The 16,791-nt window shown below is 43.8% G+C and overlaps 1 protein-coding gene across 1 annotated transcript in view; it reads left to right on the top strand.

The window, feature by feature from the left end:
- Window positions 1-16,791, top strand: part of abcc12 (ATP-binding cassette, sub-family C (CFTR/MRP), member 12) — a 181,186-nt gene that overhangs the window by 3,441 nt on the left and 160,954 nt on the right. The gene's annotated exons all lie outside the window — the stretch shown is intronic.

Consider the following 16,791-nt stretch of genomic DNA (forward strand, 5'->3'; position numbering starts at 1 on the left):
GGTCATGAAAGGTGCTATATAAATGCAGGTTTTTCTTTTCTTTTTTGTGAACAGGCTGGAGATGGATTGAACAGATTCTGTTTGGCCCATCTCTCCAACTGAGACACTTTGAGGTCCCAGACTCTTCTCACTGCTTCCAGAATCGGGGAGTTCCAGACCAATACTTCCAGACAAAGATAACCCCTCCCCAGTGCACCCAGACTCCAAGACCTTCTCTAGTGCTCACAAACCCCATTCTCTAATTTTCCCGGACCCTGAGATGCCCTCTCTGCTGACAGATCACAGGCAATCCCACTTGCTTCCAGACCCTGGGGCCCACTCCAGTACTGGTAATCACTCCAGAGCCCCCATCCCCAGTGCCGCCAAACACTAAGATCTCAGTCAGATTCCCAGTACCCCCAAATATTGCCAGACCTGATGCCTTTTACCTGCAGGGCCACCAGTCCTAGACCTCTCCCCCCAATGTTACTCAATCTCCAGACACCCGCAGAGCTGCTACATACTGGAATCCTCCACTCTTAGTAACAATAGACCTCAGTACCATCCTCCACTAGAGGAAACTAGACCCCACCACACAATACTGCAATACCACAAACTATCCCCCATTGCTGCCTGCCCAGTACTTACACAAGAAGGAACTGGTCCTCTACTCAGACATGTCCCAGGACCCGTACGCAGTGTGCCAGACACTGTAAACCCACCCAAGTGCTGCCACACTGAGATTCCTTCTGTCCAACATTACACACAGTTTTTGGTACCTTCCCCAATTATCCCATAGTACAGGACTCGCTGCACAGTGCTGCCATATCCTGGTACTCACCCCACACCACTGCTGGATTCTAGGAACCCCACAATAACCCAAACCCCATATTCCACCCCCAAGTAAGGCCAACCCAAAAACCACTCTAAGCCCTGCACTTCCTTTCAACTGCTCCCCCAACATCTTGCTCACTACTGCTAAACCTCACATCCAGTCTGCTACATCTTGCCTACCGTCATCCTGTATATACTGTGCTTTAAAAAGGTAAGATATAAAAAAGACTTGCATTTATATAGCACCTTTCACAACCTCAGGATGTCTCAAAATGCTTCACAGCTAATAAAGTACTTTTTTTTTAGTCACTGTTGTAATGTCGGAAAGGCGGCAGCCAATTTGTACACAGCAAGTTCCCACAACAGCAATGTGATAATGACCAGAAAATCTGTTTTTTAGTGATGTTGATTGAGAGATAAATATTGGCCAGTAGACCAATATGTCCTTACTATACAGTATAAATGCATACGAGGCCCATACTTGAGAGAAGGTCACTCTTTGACCAGTAACCTTTATTAGCCAGCACTGAAGTGAAGAAGGTGGGTGGAGCTTCCCCTTTTATACATGGAAGTCCAGGTTAGGAGTGTCTCCCACAAGTTCACCACCTAGTGGTCAATGTTCTCACGGTGTACAACTTAGGTCAGTTTATACATGGGTTACAATGACAGTTGAATACATGACATCACCTCCCCCCCAAAGTCTTTTTGGGATCACAGGTGAAGTCTCTCTGATGGTTTACACTCCCTTGTAGAGTGCCTGAGTTGGGGCTCCGGTTGTTGGGCGCTGGCCTGAGTGTCTGCTGTTTGCGATGCCTCAGGCCCGTCCGGACTGTCCACAGTGACTGGGCTCTCCTCCGCTTGGTTCCGGTGTTCGGTCACCTGTGGTGGAGTGAACTCTACATTGTGTTCTTCCTCTGCTTCTTCTGTGGGGTTGCTGAACCTCCTTTTTGTTTGATCCACGTGTTTGCAACAGATTTGTCCATTGGTAAGTTTAACTACCAGAATCCTATTTCCCTCTTTGGCAATCACAGTGCCTGTGAGCCATTTGGGCCCTGCAGTGTAGTTGAGGACAAAGACAGGGTCATTGACATCAATACATCGCGCTCTCGCATTCCCGTCATGGTAGTCACATTGTGACTGGCGCCTGCTCTCAACAATTTCTTTCATGGTGGGGTGTAAAAGGGATAACCTGGTTTTGAGCGTCCTTTTCATTAGCAGCTCTGCGGATGGGACCCCTGTGAGTGAGTGTGGTCGGGATCGATTGGTCAACAGGAGGCATGATAAGTGGCTTTGTAGGGAACCCCCTTGGATTCTGAGCATCCCCTGTTTGATTATCTGCACTGCTCGCTCCGCCTGGCCGATTGAGGCCGGCTTGAATGGTGTTGTTCTGACATGGTTGATACCATTTATGCCATGAAGTCCTGGAATTCAATGCTTGTAAAGCACGGGCATTGTCGCTGACCAAGACGTCAGGTAGACCATGAGCGGCGAACATTGCCCGTAGACTTTCTACCGTGGCAGAGGATGTACTTGAATTGAGAATGTCACACTCGATCCATTTGGAGTAGGCGTCTACTACAACCAAAAACATTTTTCCCATGAAAGGACCTGCGTAGTCCACATGGATGCGTGACCATGGCTTGGCGGGCCAGGGCCAGGGGCTAAGGGAGGCTTCCCTGGGTGCATTCCCCAGCTGGGCACATGTGTTGCAGCTGCGAACACAAAGTTCCAGGTCTGCATCTATCCCTGGCCACCAAACGTGTGACCTGGCAATTGCCTTCATCATGACAATGCCAGGGTGCTAATTGTGGAGTTCTCCGATGAACATCTCTCTGCCCATCTGGGGCATGACTACTCGGTTTCTCCATAGTAGGCAATCGGCCTGAATCGAGAGTGCATCCTTGCGCTTATGAAATGGTTTGAATTTCTCAGGGCATGCCCTGTACGTGGCTGCCCAGTCCCCATTCAGGACATAGTTCTTGACTAAAGACAGTAGCGGGTCTCTATTTGTCCAGACTTTAGAAACATAGAAACATAGAAAATAGGTGCAGGAGTAGGTCATTCGGCCCTTCGAGCCTGCACCGCCATTCAATGAGTTCATGGCTGAACATGCAACTTCAGTACCCCATTCCTGCTTTCTCGCCATACCCCTTGATCCCCCTGGTAGTAAGGACTACATCTAACTCCTTTTTGAATATATTTAGTGAATTGGCCTCAACAACTTTCTGTGGTAGAGAATTCCTCAGGTTCACCACTCTCTGGGTGAAGAAGTTTCTCCTCATCTCGGTCCTAAATGGTTTACCCCTTATCCTTAGACTGTGACCCCTGGTTCTGGACTTCCCCAACATTGGGAACATTCTTCCTGCATCTAACCTGTCTAAACCCGTCAGAATTTTAAACGTTTCTATGAGATCCCCTCTCATTCTTCTGAACTCCAGTGAATACAAGCCCAGTTGATCCAGTCTTTCTTGATATGTCAGTCCCGCCATCCCGGGAATCAGTCTGGTGAACCTTCGCTGCACTCCCTCAATAGCAAGAATGTCCTTCCTCAAGTTAGGAGACCAAAACTGTACATAATAATCCAGGTGTGGCCTCACCAAGGCCCTGTACAACTGTAGTAACATCTCCCTGCCCCTGTACTCAAATCCCCTCGCTATGAAGGCCAACATGCCATTTGCTTTCTTAATCGCCTGCTGCACCTGCATGCCAACCTTCAATGACTGATGTACCATGACACCCAGGTCTCGTTGCACCTCCCCTTTTCCTAATCTGTCACCATTCAGATAATAGTCTGTCTCTCTGTTTTTATCACCAAAGTGGATAACCTCACATTTATCCACATTATACTTCATCTGCCATGCATTTGCCCACTCACCTAACCTATCCAAGTCACTCTGCAGCCTCATAGCATCTTCCTCGCAGCTCACACTGCCACCCAACTTAGTGTCATCCGCAAATTTGGAGATACTACATTTAATCCCCTCGTCTAAATCATTAATGTACAATGTAAACAGCTGGGGCCCCAGCACAGAACCTTGCGGTACCCCACTAGTCACTGCCTGCCATTCTGAAAAGTACCCATTACTCGTACTCTTTGCTTCCTGTCTGCCAACCAGTTCGCAATCCACGTCAGCACACCATCCCCAATCCCATGTGCTTTAACTTTGCACATTAATCTCTTGTGTGGGACCTTGTCGAAAGCCTTCTGAAGGTCCAAATACACCACATCAACTGGTTCTCCCTTGCCCACTCTACTGGAAACATCCGCAAAAAATTCCAGAAGATTTGTCAAGCATGATTTCCCTTTCACAAATCCATGCTGACTTGGACCTATCATGTCACCTCTTTCCAAATGCGCTGCTATGACATCCTTAATAATTGATTCCATCATTTTACCCACTACCGATGTTAGGCTGACTGGTCTATAATTCCCTGTTTTTTCTCTCCCTCCTTTTTTAAAAAGTGGGGTTACATTGGCTACCCTCCACTCCATAGGAACTGATGCAGAGTCTATGGAATGTTGGAAAATCACTGTCAATGCATCCGCTATTTCCAAGGCCACCTCCCTAAGTACTCTGGGATGCAGACCATCAGGCTCTGGGGATTTATCGGCCTTCAATCCCATCAATTTCCCCAACACAATTTCCTGACTAATAAGGATTTCCCTCAGTTCCTCCTTCTTACTAGACCCTCTGACCCCTTTTATATCCGGAAGGTTGTTTGTGTCCTCCTTAGTGAATACCGAACCAAAGTACTTGTTCAATTGGTCTGCCATTGCTTTGTTCCCAGTTATGACTTCCCCTGATTCTGACTGCAGGGGACCTACGTTTGTCTTTACTAACCTTTTTCTCTTTACATATCTATAGAAGTTTTTGCAGTCCGTCTTAATGTTCCCTGCAAGCTTCCTCTCGTACTCTATTTTCCCTGCCCTAATCAAACCCTTTGTCCTCCTCTGCTGAGTTCTAAATTTCTCCCAATCCCCGGGTTCTCTGCTATTTCTGGCCAATTTGTATGCCACTTCCTTGGCTTTAATATTATCCCTGATTTCCCTTGATAGCCACGGTTGAGCCACCTTTCCTTTTTTATTTTTACGCCAGGCAGGGATGTACAATTGTTGTAGTTCATCCATGCAGTCTCTAAATGTCTGCCATTGCCCATCCACTGTCAATCCCTTAAGTATCATTCACCAATCTATCCTAGCCAATTCATGCCTCATACCTTCAAAGTTCCCCTCTTTAAGTTCTGGACCATGGTCTCTGAATTAACTGTTTCATTCCCCATCCTAATGTAGAATTCCACCATATTATGGTCACTCTTCCCCAAGGGGCCTTGCACAACGAGATTGCTAATTAATCCTCTCTCATTACACAACACCCAGTCTAAAATGGCCTCCCCCCTAGTTGGTTCCTCGACATATTGGTCTAGAAAACCATCCCTTATGCACTCCAGGAAATCCTCCTCTACTGTATTGCTTCCAGTTTGGTTAGCCCAATCTATATGCATATTAAAGTCACCCATGATAACTGCTGCACCTTTATTGCCAGCACCCCTAATTTCTGTTTGATGCACTACCCAACATCACTACTACTGTTTGGAGTTCTGTACACAACTCCCACTAACGTTTTTTGCCCTTTGGTGTTCTGCAGCTCTACCCATATAGATTCCACATGATCCAAGCTAATGTCCTTCCTAACTATTGCACTAATCTCCTCTTTAACCAGCAATGCTACACCACCTCCTTTTCCTTTTATTCTATCCTTTCTGAATGTTGAATACCCTTGGATGTTGAGTTCCCAGCCCTGATCATCCTGGAGCCATGGGTTGTCACGGGCTGTCACGGGTGAGACTTCGCTTTCGAAAGCTTCAACAGCCATGACCATCTCAGCAGCATGCTCAGTTGCCCCCTTGGTGGTGGCTAGTGGGAGCCTGCTGAGTGCATTGGCGAAGTTTTAAGTGCTCGGTCTGTGCCGAATTGTGTAGTCATAGGCGGCTAACGTGAGTGCCCGCCTCTGTATGCGGGCCGATGCATTTGCATTTATGGCCTTGTTGTCGGCCAAAATGGACGTTAGGGGTTTGTGATCTGTCTCCAGCTCAAATTTCCTGCCAAACAGGTACTGGTGCATTTTTTTACTGCATATACACATGCAAGCGCTTCCTTTTCTAACATCCCGTAGCCCCGTTCTGCCTGGGACAGACTTCTGGAGGCATAAGCTACCAGCTGTAACTGACCCTTGGCATTAACATGCTGCAACACAAACCCGATCCCATAGGACGATGCGTCGCACGTTAAAACAAGTTTCTTACATGGGTCATATAGCGTTAACAGATTGTTGGAGCATAACAAATTTCGTGCTCCATCAAAAGTCCTTTCCTGGCTGTCCCCACCAGGATCCATTATTGTTTCTTGTAGTGGTTGTTACAACTGAGTGGCTTGCTAGGCCATTTCAGAGAGCATTAAGAGTCAATCACATTGCTGTGGGTCTTGAGTTACATATCAGCCAGACCAGGTAAGGACTGCAGATTTAGTTCCCTGAATGACAATCCGATAGTTTCATGCATGGGCTCAATTTTCCCCAGTGATTTGCTCCATTTTTTTGGAGCAGGCTGCTCTTTTTGGCCTAAGTTGAAAAACCACAGTTTCTTCAATCAATTTGCACTCAGTTAGTTATGATTTTTTTAGGTCAGTTTTTTTTTCAGCCAAAGGGGGCGTATTCAGCCACCTACGACAATTAGGGAAGTTTGGCCAACTGAGAGTTACTCCAGTTGTGCTTAGGCCAGCGTATGTGGCCTCTGCTGAAAAACCTTCCCTAGAGTTAAGGAAATCAGCGCAGGTAAGGAAATTGGCGCAGCTGATGCCCGGACACACTGAAAGACTTGAAAAACACATACCTCCAACCCCGCCCGAAGGCTGTCCGGTCCCATTCTCAGTCCCCATTCTACCGATCTGGTCCCATTCGCGGTCCCCGGTTCTCTCTCTCACACACACACACACACACACACATAGACCATGGCAGCCTGATTTTTTTGGCGCAGATCAAGGCTCCACTCCCAAAACTAAAGGTCGGGTTAGGCCACGCCAAAATGAAGAAATCCAACGGGGAAACTTAGAATCTTTTTTTTTGGCCTACTTAGGCCCCCCAAAATCGGGTGTAACTCTTCAAGTACGCCAAAAAAATGCTTTGTGGAAAATTGAGCTCATGGTCACCATTGCTGATACAAGCTTATTATTCCAGATATATTTCAGTAACTGAATTTAAATTCCCCAGCTGATTCAAACTCACATCTCTGGATCAGTCGTCCAGGCCTTGGATTCCTAGTCCAGTAATATAACCACTTTGCTACCATACCTGTGCAGGGAGGGTGCTTCAGGTATATTGCTAATAATGAGATAGAAAGGTTGAATGGACAAGATCATAAAAAATAAATCAGGATATGGAAAACAAAGAAATAATTTTTTAAAGCTGAGGGTATATAAACCTAAATGTAGACATATCAATGAAAATAGTATATGAAAAATTCAAAGGGTACTTCCATAATGCAATGAATTGTAGAGCAGCCAATTATTCCAATTGCAGTCTGTTTAATGTGGTGGTCAGCAAGGGGCGGGGAGAAGCAGGGTTAGAGGAGGAGACTAGGTTCTAATGATTTGCATAGAAAAATATATTCTCTGGTTGTAATTTTATTATTCAGCTTAGTATATTTCTCATCCATTAGCAAAGTTTGAATTGCTGGTTTCCTTTATACTGCGATGAAATTGTGCTTGTAATCAGAAGACCACATTGGTACGTTCCCTTGATTTATTTAGCAGTGATATTCCTTTCAGCTCTTTTAAAACTGAACAAAGGAAATTGTGACAACTTTCTCTTTAAAGTGGATCTGGCTGATCGGATTCCATTATATTACAAGATGGAGAAAACTGGTGCAAATTATGACAAAAACAACTCCATCCAAAATAATGGAGTAAAAGCAAATTTGCTGCCATTTACTCTTAAATTCAAGTGGTTTGTTTCATTGTATCAATTGTACATTTAATGCAGACACGCAATGTTCACATAATTCTGGATATTCGCTCTTCCTTTTTAAAATTTATTCTCAGAATGTGAGCAATACTGCATTTATCACCCTTCCCTTCTTGTCTTGGCAACTGAGTGAGTTGCTAGGCTATTTCAAAGGGCATTAAGCATCAACTACATAGTGTAGACTAGAGACTTCAATAGGTCAGATTTGGCAGGGGTGGTAAGTTCTCACCCTTTATTGTATTAGCGAACAAGTTGGTTTTGCATAACAATTCTGCAGCTTTTGTGGTCACATTTATAATGCCAGCCAAAAACTCACCAGATTTATTGAATTCAATGTAACACATTGCCAGTGGGGAATTATAAACTCACAATCTCTGGGTTCCCCATTGTTCCTTGATTATATGCATGAAGCATTGTGTTTGCCTGGGAATTGCTATATAGAAACATAGAAAATAGGTGCAGGAGTCGGCCTTTCCACCCTTCGAGCCTGCACCACCATTCAATAAGATCATGGCTGATCATTCACGTCAGCACCCCTTTCCTGCTTTCTCTCCATACCCCTTGATCCCTTTAGCCGTAAGGGCCGTATCTAACTCCTTCTTGAATATATCCAATGAGCTGGCATCAACATCTCTCTGCGGTAGGGAATCTCACAGATTAACAACTCTCTGAGTGAAGAAGTTTCTCTTCATTTCAGTCCTAAATGGCTTACCTCTTATCCTTAGACTATGTCCCCTGGTTCTGGACTTCCCCAACATCGGGAACATTCTTCTTGCATCTAACCTGTCCAGTCCCATCAGAATTTTATATGTTTCTATGAGATCCCCTCTCATCCTTCTAAACTCCAGTGAACACAGGCCCAGTCGATCCAGTCTCTCCTCATATGTCAGTCCTGCCATCCCGGGAATCAGTCTGGTGAACCTTTGCTGCACTCCCTCAATAGCAAGAACGTCCTTCCTCAGATTAGGAGACCAAAACTGAACACAATATTCCAGGTGAGGCCTCATCAAGGTCCTGTACAACTGCAGTAAGACCTCCACGCCCCTATACTCAAATCACCTAGCTATGAAGGCCAACATACCATTTTCCTTCTTCACCACTTGCTGTACCTGCATGCCAACTTTCAATGACTGATGTACCATGACACCCAGGTCTCGTTGCACCTCCCTTTTCCTAATCTGCCGCCATTCAGATAATATTCTGCCTTCGTGTTTTTGCCACCAAAGTGGATAACCTCACATTTATCCATATTATACTGCATCTGCCATGCATTTCCCCACTCACCTAATCTGTCCAAGTCACCCTGCAGCCTCTTAGCGTGCCCCTCACAGCTCACACTGCCACCCAGTTTAGTGTCATCTGCAAACTTGGAGATATTACACTCAACTCCTTCATCTAAATCATTGATGTATATTGTGAATAGCTGGGGTCCCAGCACTGAGCCCTGCGGCACCCCACTAGTCACTGCCTGCCATTCTGAAAAGGACCCGCTTATCCCGACTCTCTGCTTCCTGACTGCCAACCAGTTTTCTATCCACGTCAGTACATTACCCCCCCAATACCATGTGCTTTAATTTTGCATACCAATCTCTTGTGTGGGACCTTGTCAAAAGCCTTTTGAAAGTCCAAATAGACCACATCCACTGGTTCTCCCTTGTCCACTCTACTGGTTACATCCTCAAAAAATTCTAGAAGATTTGTCAAGCCATGATTTCTCTTTCATAAATCCATGCTGACTTGGACCGATCCTGTCACTGCTTTCCAAATGCGCTGCTATTTCATCTTTAATAATTGATTCCAACATTTTCCCCACTACTGATGTCAGGCTAACCGGTCTATAATTACCCGTTTTTTCTCTCCCTCCTTTTTTAAAAAGTGGTGTTACATTAGCTACCCTCCAGTCCATAGGAACTGATCCAAAGTCGATAGACTGTTGGAAAATGATCATCAATGCATCCACTATTTCTCGGGCCATTTCCTTAAATACTCTGGGTATAAATAAGTTAATACTAATCTTGGTTTTAATAACTTAGACTTAAAAGCTAAGGCAATTGGAATCAATACACAAGTTCTTTGTTTAATGAGAGTGGGAAGTTTTGTTTCTCTACATGCCTGAGGGAACAACTCATACATGGGGCTTCTGAGAGAGCAAAACAAGCTGAAATTACGGTGCACAAACTTTATTCATCAAATTTACAGAACCTCTTGAACTGGTGGGATTCTTACAAAGGCTTATTAATCCATTATACATTTTCTCTTGTATTTATGGTTATTTATTCTACTTATCACATTTGTCGATTATTGTTCTTCTTACTAATAATTTGTTCATAAATATATTAGTTGCTTTAAATCTGCAAACGTCTGGTCTATGTAGTAATATCCACTATTCAGAGAAGAATTTAATAGCATAGCCTGAGTTTATGTAACTCCAGTAATCATATTAATGCAAATGGCATAATGGATAGTGTGGTATCTTCCTTATGACATCATAAACACACGCTTAACAAGATGGTTGCAACTCTTGAACTTGTCAGGTGACCTTACCTTTTTATTATATACATCATTCATTGCATTACCACAGTAGTCCACTAGGTGGAGTAGTAGTCCATTAGATGGAGCTGTATATTACACTTCTCCCTCCTTAATGAAGAAGTAATTATAACAAACAATCATCAGACATAACTTGCGTGGTTATACATAACAAAAGATATGGACTTATTTTGCCATATTTACAAATCAAACTTAACCACTTGTTTTCTGTTTTGAAGAGGATACCTTCGCTCTTGAACAGAACCTTCCAAACTTGGTGTCGAACTTAGACTCATCCTAGGCTGATCCTGAGGAAAGTTTTCCTCCAAGGGATACCCTTGATCTACATTTGAACTCTCTACATCTTCAGACTGTTTGTCTGCCTGACTCGGACTCAGACTTAAATTCTGAGTTTCTCTTGGACTTATTTCTAGTACATCTGATGTAGGATTTGCTATTGGTACTCTACTTGTAACAAGACTATCTGATGAGTCAGAAATAATCAAATCATTCCAACTTTCAACTCCTTCCACATCTGTTGGTAAAATGTGATCAACGTGAACAAACCTAACGTGTCCATGATCAAACATCTTGACCAAATATGTGCGAGGAGCACATATATTCACCATTCTTCCTGGTAACCACTTTAACCATTTATGGTAATGATTCTTCACTCGCACCTTCCGATTTAATTTCATACTTCTCTCTCTTACTCTACCTCTATCATGATTCTCTTTCTGTTTTAATTGTTTCTCTTCTACAAACTGTGCCAATTTTGGCTTTAACAACAAGAACCTAGTTCATGACTGTCATTTGAGAAATAACTCTGCTGGTGCTCTACTAATAGTTGTATGAGGAGTAATACAACCAGTAATTAGAAAATTTTCCATTCTATGGTTCAATGACAACTGTCGTTGCTTTGGATTTGGATCCAACATTTGCTTGATGAGGGAACATTTTACAATTTGTACTGTCCGCTCTGCTGCACCATTTTTGCTCGTGAACTGTGCAAATTCTTCTGAACAACATTGTGGCCCATTATCAGACACAATTTCTTCTGGGAGGCCATATGAAGAAAATAATCTTCACAAATCGTCTAGTGTTTTACTTGCTATTTTCTGCATCGGGAACACCTCTACTCACTTTAAATGGTTATCAATCACAATGAACAAGTGCTGTCCCACTAGCACAGCAAAATCTATATGCAACCTCTGCCATACCCTAGGAAGCCATTTCCATGACTGTAATGGTACTGATGGTGGTTCCTTGCTTACCAATTGACATGTTGTACACTGACTAACAATGTACTCTATGGGGCCGAAATTGGTGGAATTACTGTCCGCCACCGCCGAGTTTTCTGGGTGGTCTCCCATTCGAGTGAGTTTGGTGGAGACCTCCCACTGGCGGGGAGGAAAGACAGCTGGGGACTGCCTGCTGATGTCCACTGGCATGCAACGCGCGTAAGAGTCCTCCCGCCTGCCGAGCTGCCAGTTCGGTCCGGGCGGTCCTCCGCTGCAGCAGGGGAAAAGACCGCCGCGTGGAGGCAGGTCTAACCTCAACGGTAAGTACGAAGACCTGCAAAAAAAAGGTTAATCCACTTTTCTTTATTTTTTTTAACAGGGATTCAGGTGAATGGGGTCTCCTGAATGATTTCTGGTGCTTTTTCTTATTTTTTGACAATTTTTAATTTAATCATTTCCCCTCTCCCTGGGTCCGATTCAATCCTCGGCGGTACTTTGCCGAGGATTGCATTTGCCGCCAAGAATAGGATCTACCGCCCGCTGCCACCCAGATTCAGGGCGTAAGTCCCATTTTTGCTACTGGGCAGTCTTTCCAAGATTTTTCCATGAACTTCTGCCCAAAGTACCATCAGCGGTCTTTTGGGTGGTACTTGGTAGCTTCCACCAATTTCGGGGCCTATATTCTTATCTAGATCTGGCCACCATAAGTAATTGCATGCAAAACTCTTGGTCAAACACATTCCCAGGTGCTGGTCATGAAAATCTCCTAATAGTTTGGACCAGATTTATTTGAGATAACCACTCTTGCACCCTACATGATACAATCTTTATCCACTGATAATGCATTCCTACGAATGAAGTATTAATAAATATCTTTCTCTGATACTTGGTTTGGCCAGCCATTTGCAATGTACTCATAACTGGGTCACGTTTGGTTGCTCTACCAATCTCTTCAGCTGTAACTGGCAGCTCATCAATGTACGAAAAATAGAACACTTCTTCCCTGTTGGGTGTAACTTGTGGTGGGGATGGCAACCCACACATAGCATCAGCATTACTGTGATCAACTGATCATCTGTACTTAATGTCATACGTATATGCTGACAAAATCAAATCCCATCTCTGCATTCGGGCTGCAGCTAAGGTTGGAACTGGGGACTTTGGATGGAGGATTGCTGTCAGGGGCTTAAGGTCCATAATAATGGTACATTATAACTGTACAAGTATTTGTGGAACTTCTTGACCCCAAAAATGAATGCTAAAGCTTCCCTTTCGATTTGCCCATAATTATGCTCACTGGCACTGAGAGTGCGTGAAGCAAAAGCAATTGGTCTCTCCTCCCCACTATGTAGTACGTGAGAGATCACTGCCCCAACTCCATATGGAGAGACATCACATGCTAGCTTGATCTCCTTAGATACGTCATAATGAATTAACATGGTACTCTCTACCAACTGGCTTTTACACTCCTTGAATGCTGTATCGCATTCTTCTGACCACTTCCAATGGACCTGTTTTTTCAACAGCTCATTCAGTGGATGTAACACTGTAGCCAAATTTGGTAGGAACTTTCTATAATAGTTCAAAAGACCCAAAAATGATCGAAGTTCAGTGATATTCTTGGGAGTGGGTGCATTTCCTGAATGTAAACCATCTTTGTCTACTCTGTGCCCGAAGTATTCCACTGAGCTTTGAAATAACTTACACTTGTGAGCAGTCACTTGTACTCTGTGCTTCTCTAGCCATTTGAGCACTTCATTCAATACATTATTATGGATTTGCCTATTTGGTGCTGAAATGAGTATGTCATACTACCCCCTCAATGCTTTGCACAATCTGGTTCATCACCCCTTGAAATATAGCGGGGGCGGAAGACACTCCAAATGGTAGCCTATTAAATTGATATAGGCCTAGATGAGTATTTATAGTCAAGCATGACTTGGACTCCTCATCTAGTTCAAGTTGTAAGTAAGCATTTATGTAGATCTAACTTTGAGAAGATGTGAAAAAATCTTCTACATTTGGCAATGTATTCGGGAGATTACCCTCTAGAACTTGGTTTACGGTTACTTTATAATCACACACAACCTTACCTTACTATCTGACTTAGGTACAACAACAATGGGTGTAGCCCAATTACTTAGATCTATCTTAGAGATAATGTACTCAGTCTCTAGTCTTTTGAGTTCTTGCTCAACTCGCTCCTTGAGTGCATATGGTATGAGATGTGGCTTGCAATAAACTGGTCTAGTGTCCTTCTGTACCCTGTCACTCGCCTTGACGCCTTGGATAGGACTGCCTGTTTCACATCTTGATGACATCATCCTTTGATGCAAATCTCGTTTCAACACGAAATATCTCATTCCAATCCAGCTTCAGTGATCCCAACCAGTTTCTACCGAGTAAAGCAGGTTTGTCTCCTGCCATAACTAAAAGAGGCAAGCTCTGAAATTGATCCTTGTATTTCACCGGTACAGTGATACGACCTACCACAGGTATTTGCTCTCCTGAGTAGTCTCGCAGCTCTACCTTCGATTTCTCTAATGGGAAATTATGCAATTTGTCGAGATATAGCGATTCCGGTACTGCGCTCATGGATGCACCAGTGTCGATTTCCATGGATATCTTTGTTCCTGCTTGGATGATGATACTTTGCAAATCGTTGTTAGGTACCTTGTGCTCCTGATGACGTATATTTCTCATCCTGTTGCTTTTTTTCCATGCTATGTAGTCTCTGAGGATTTCTTCTTATAGCTTTGAAAGTCGGTTTACTTTTCAGTCACCATGCCTTCGCAAGATTCCTAGTTTACTTGCAGAAGAAACACTCTGCCTTCACATATGGACAAGTTTGAGCAATGTATTGTCCCAGACACCGATAGCACGACTTCAATGCTCTGTTACCTTGGCCAATTGCTGAGGCCTTGGGGCTCCACTGCCTTTTTCTTTTAACCTGCAGGCAAATCACTTCAGTTGTCTGATGACTGGAAATGGCTCGTGAATATTGGTCAGCCATATCCATTGACATAGCTATCTGACAAGCTAAATCAAAATCAAATTAGGGGTTGTCAACAACTTTTTTCTTATTGCTTCATTTTTCATCCCACAAACAAAGCGGTCACGCAATGCTCAGTCCTAAAAGTTTCCGAAATGAAAGTGATTGGATAGCTTTTTTAATGCTGCAATGTACTCACTGATACTCTCGTCAGGTAATTGATTTCGTATTCCAAAACGATAACTTTCAGCAATTTCCAAGGGCTCAGGACTGTAGTACTGTTCTAACTTGCTTAGAATCTCCATATGTGACATGTCCTTTGGCTTGACGGGAACAAGCACTTTTATCAGGGTTTCATACACCTCGGTGTCTGCTTCAGTCAGAAAAATAGTCCGTTTTCTTTCTAACAGCAACCGGTTATGGTTTTCATCATCGGGGATTTAGATGATACAAGTTGCAGTGAAAAACATTTGTAGCTGCTCCACAGACGCGCCGAAATTCTCTCGGTCATGTTGAAGCTCACCCAAGCGCCCTATTATTCCCATAGGTGCGGCCATCTGGGCTCTGGCAGTTCAGCCAAGTGTGCTTGTAATTTACCTTGGATTTTTAACTGTTCTGCAACACAAAGGACCTCGCTAGTCTCTCTGTTGTTTGGCTGGAATCATCCACCAATAAGAATTTCACTTAGGGAATCCAGAAATCCGATCCTACGTCACCAATGTGAAATCTTCCTTACGACATCATAATCACACACTTTATAAGATGGCTTCAACTCTGGAACTTGTCAGGTGACCTGATCTTTTTATTATATACAGCATTAGTTGTATTAACACAGTGGTATACTAGGTGGAGCAGTAGTCCACTAGATGGAGCTATATATTACAATTAGTCTCTGAAAGAACAGAATATAGAATAGGTAAAGTGTTTGGATTAGAACATAAGAATATAAGAATTAGGAACAGGAGTAGGCCATCTAGCCCCTCGAGCCTGCTCCGCCATTCAACAAGATCATGGCTGATCTGGCCACTTACCCGCCCGCTCCCCGTAACCCTTAATTCCCTTATTGGTTAAAAATCTATCTATCTGTGATTTGAATACATTCAATGAGCTAGCCTCAACTGCTTCCTTGGGCAGAGAATTCCACAGATTCACAACCCTCTGGGAGAAGAAATTCCTTCTCAACTCGGTTTTAAATTGGCTCCCCCGTATTTTGAGGCTGTGCCCCCTCGATCTAGTCTCCCCGACCAGTGGAAACAACGTCTCTGCCTCTATCTTGTCTATCCCTTTCATTATTTTAAATGTTACTATAAGATCACCCCTCATCCTTCTGAACTCCAATGAGTAAAGACCCAGTCTACTCAATCTATCATCACAAGGTAGCCTTCTCATCTCCGGAATCAACCTAGTGAATCGTCTCTGTACCCCTTCCAAAGCTAGTATATCCTTCCTTAAGTAAGGTGACCAAAACTGCACGCAGTACTCCAGGTGCTGCCTCACCAATACCCTATTTAGTTGCAGCAGGACCTCCCTGCTTTTGTACTCCATCCCTCTCGCCATGAAGGCCAACATTCCATCCGCCTTCCTGATTACCTGCTGCACCTGCAAACTAACTTTTTGGGATTCATGCACAAGGACCCCCAGGTCGCTCTGCACTGCAGCATGTTGTAATTTCTCCCCATTCAAATAATATTCCCTTTTACTGTTTTTTTTTCCAAGGTGGATGACCTCACATTTTCCGACATTGTATTCCATCTGCCAAACCTTAGCTCATTCGCTTAACCTATCTAAATCTCTTTGCAGCCTCTCTGTGTCCTCTACACAACCCGCTTTCCCACTAATCTTTGTGTCATCTGCAAATTTTGTTACACTACACTCTGTCCCCTCTTCCAGGTCATCTATGTATATTGTAAACAGTTGTGGTCCCAGCACCGATTCCTGTGGCACACCACTAACCACCGATTTCCAACCCGAAAAGGACCCATTTATCCTGACTCTCTGCTTTCTGTTAGCCAGCCAATTCTCTATCCATGCTAATACATTTCCTCTGACTCCGCATACCTTTATCTTCTGCAGTAACCTTTTGTGTGGCACCTTATCGAATGCCTTTTGGAAATCTAAATGCACCACATCCATCGGTACACCTCTATCCACCATGCTCGTTATATCCTCAAAGAATTCTAGTAAATTAGTTAAACAT

The sequence above is a fragment of the Pristiophorus japonicus genome, chromosome 13 (assembly GCF_044704955.1).
Source record: "Pristiophorus japonicus isolate sPriJap1 chromosome 13, sPriJap1.hap1, whole genome shotgun sequence".
Classification (NCBI taxonomy): domain Eukaryota; kingdom Metazoa; phylum Chordata; class Chondrichthyes; family Pristiophoridae; genus Pristiophorus; species Pristiophorus japonicus.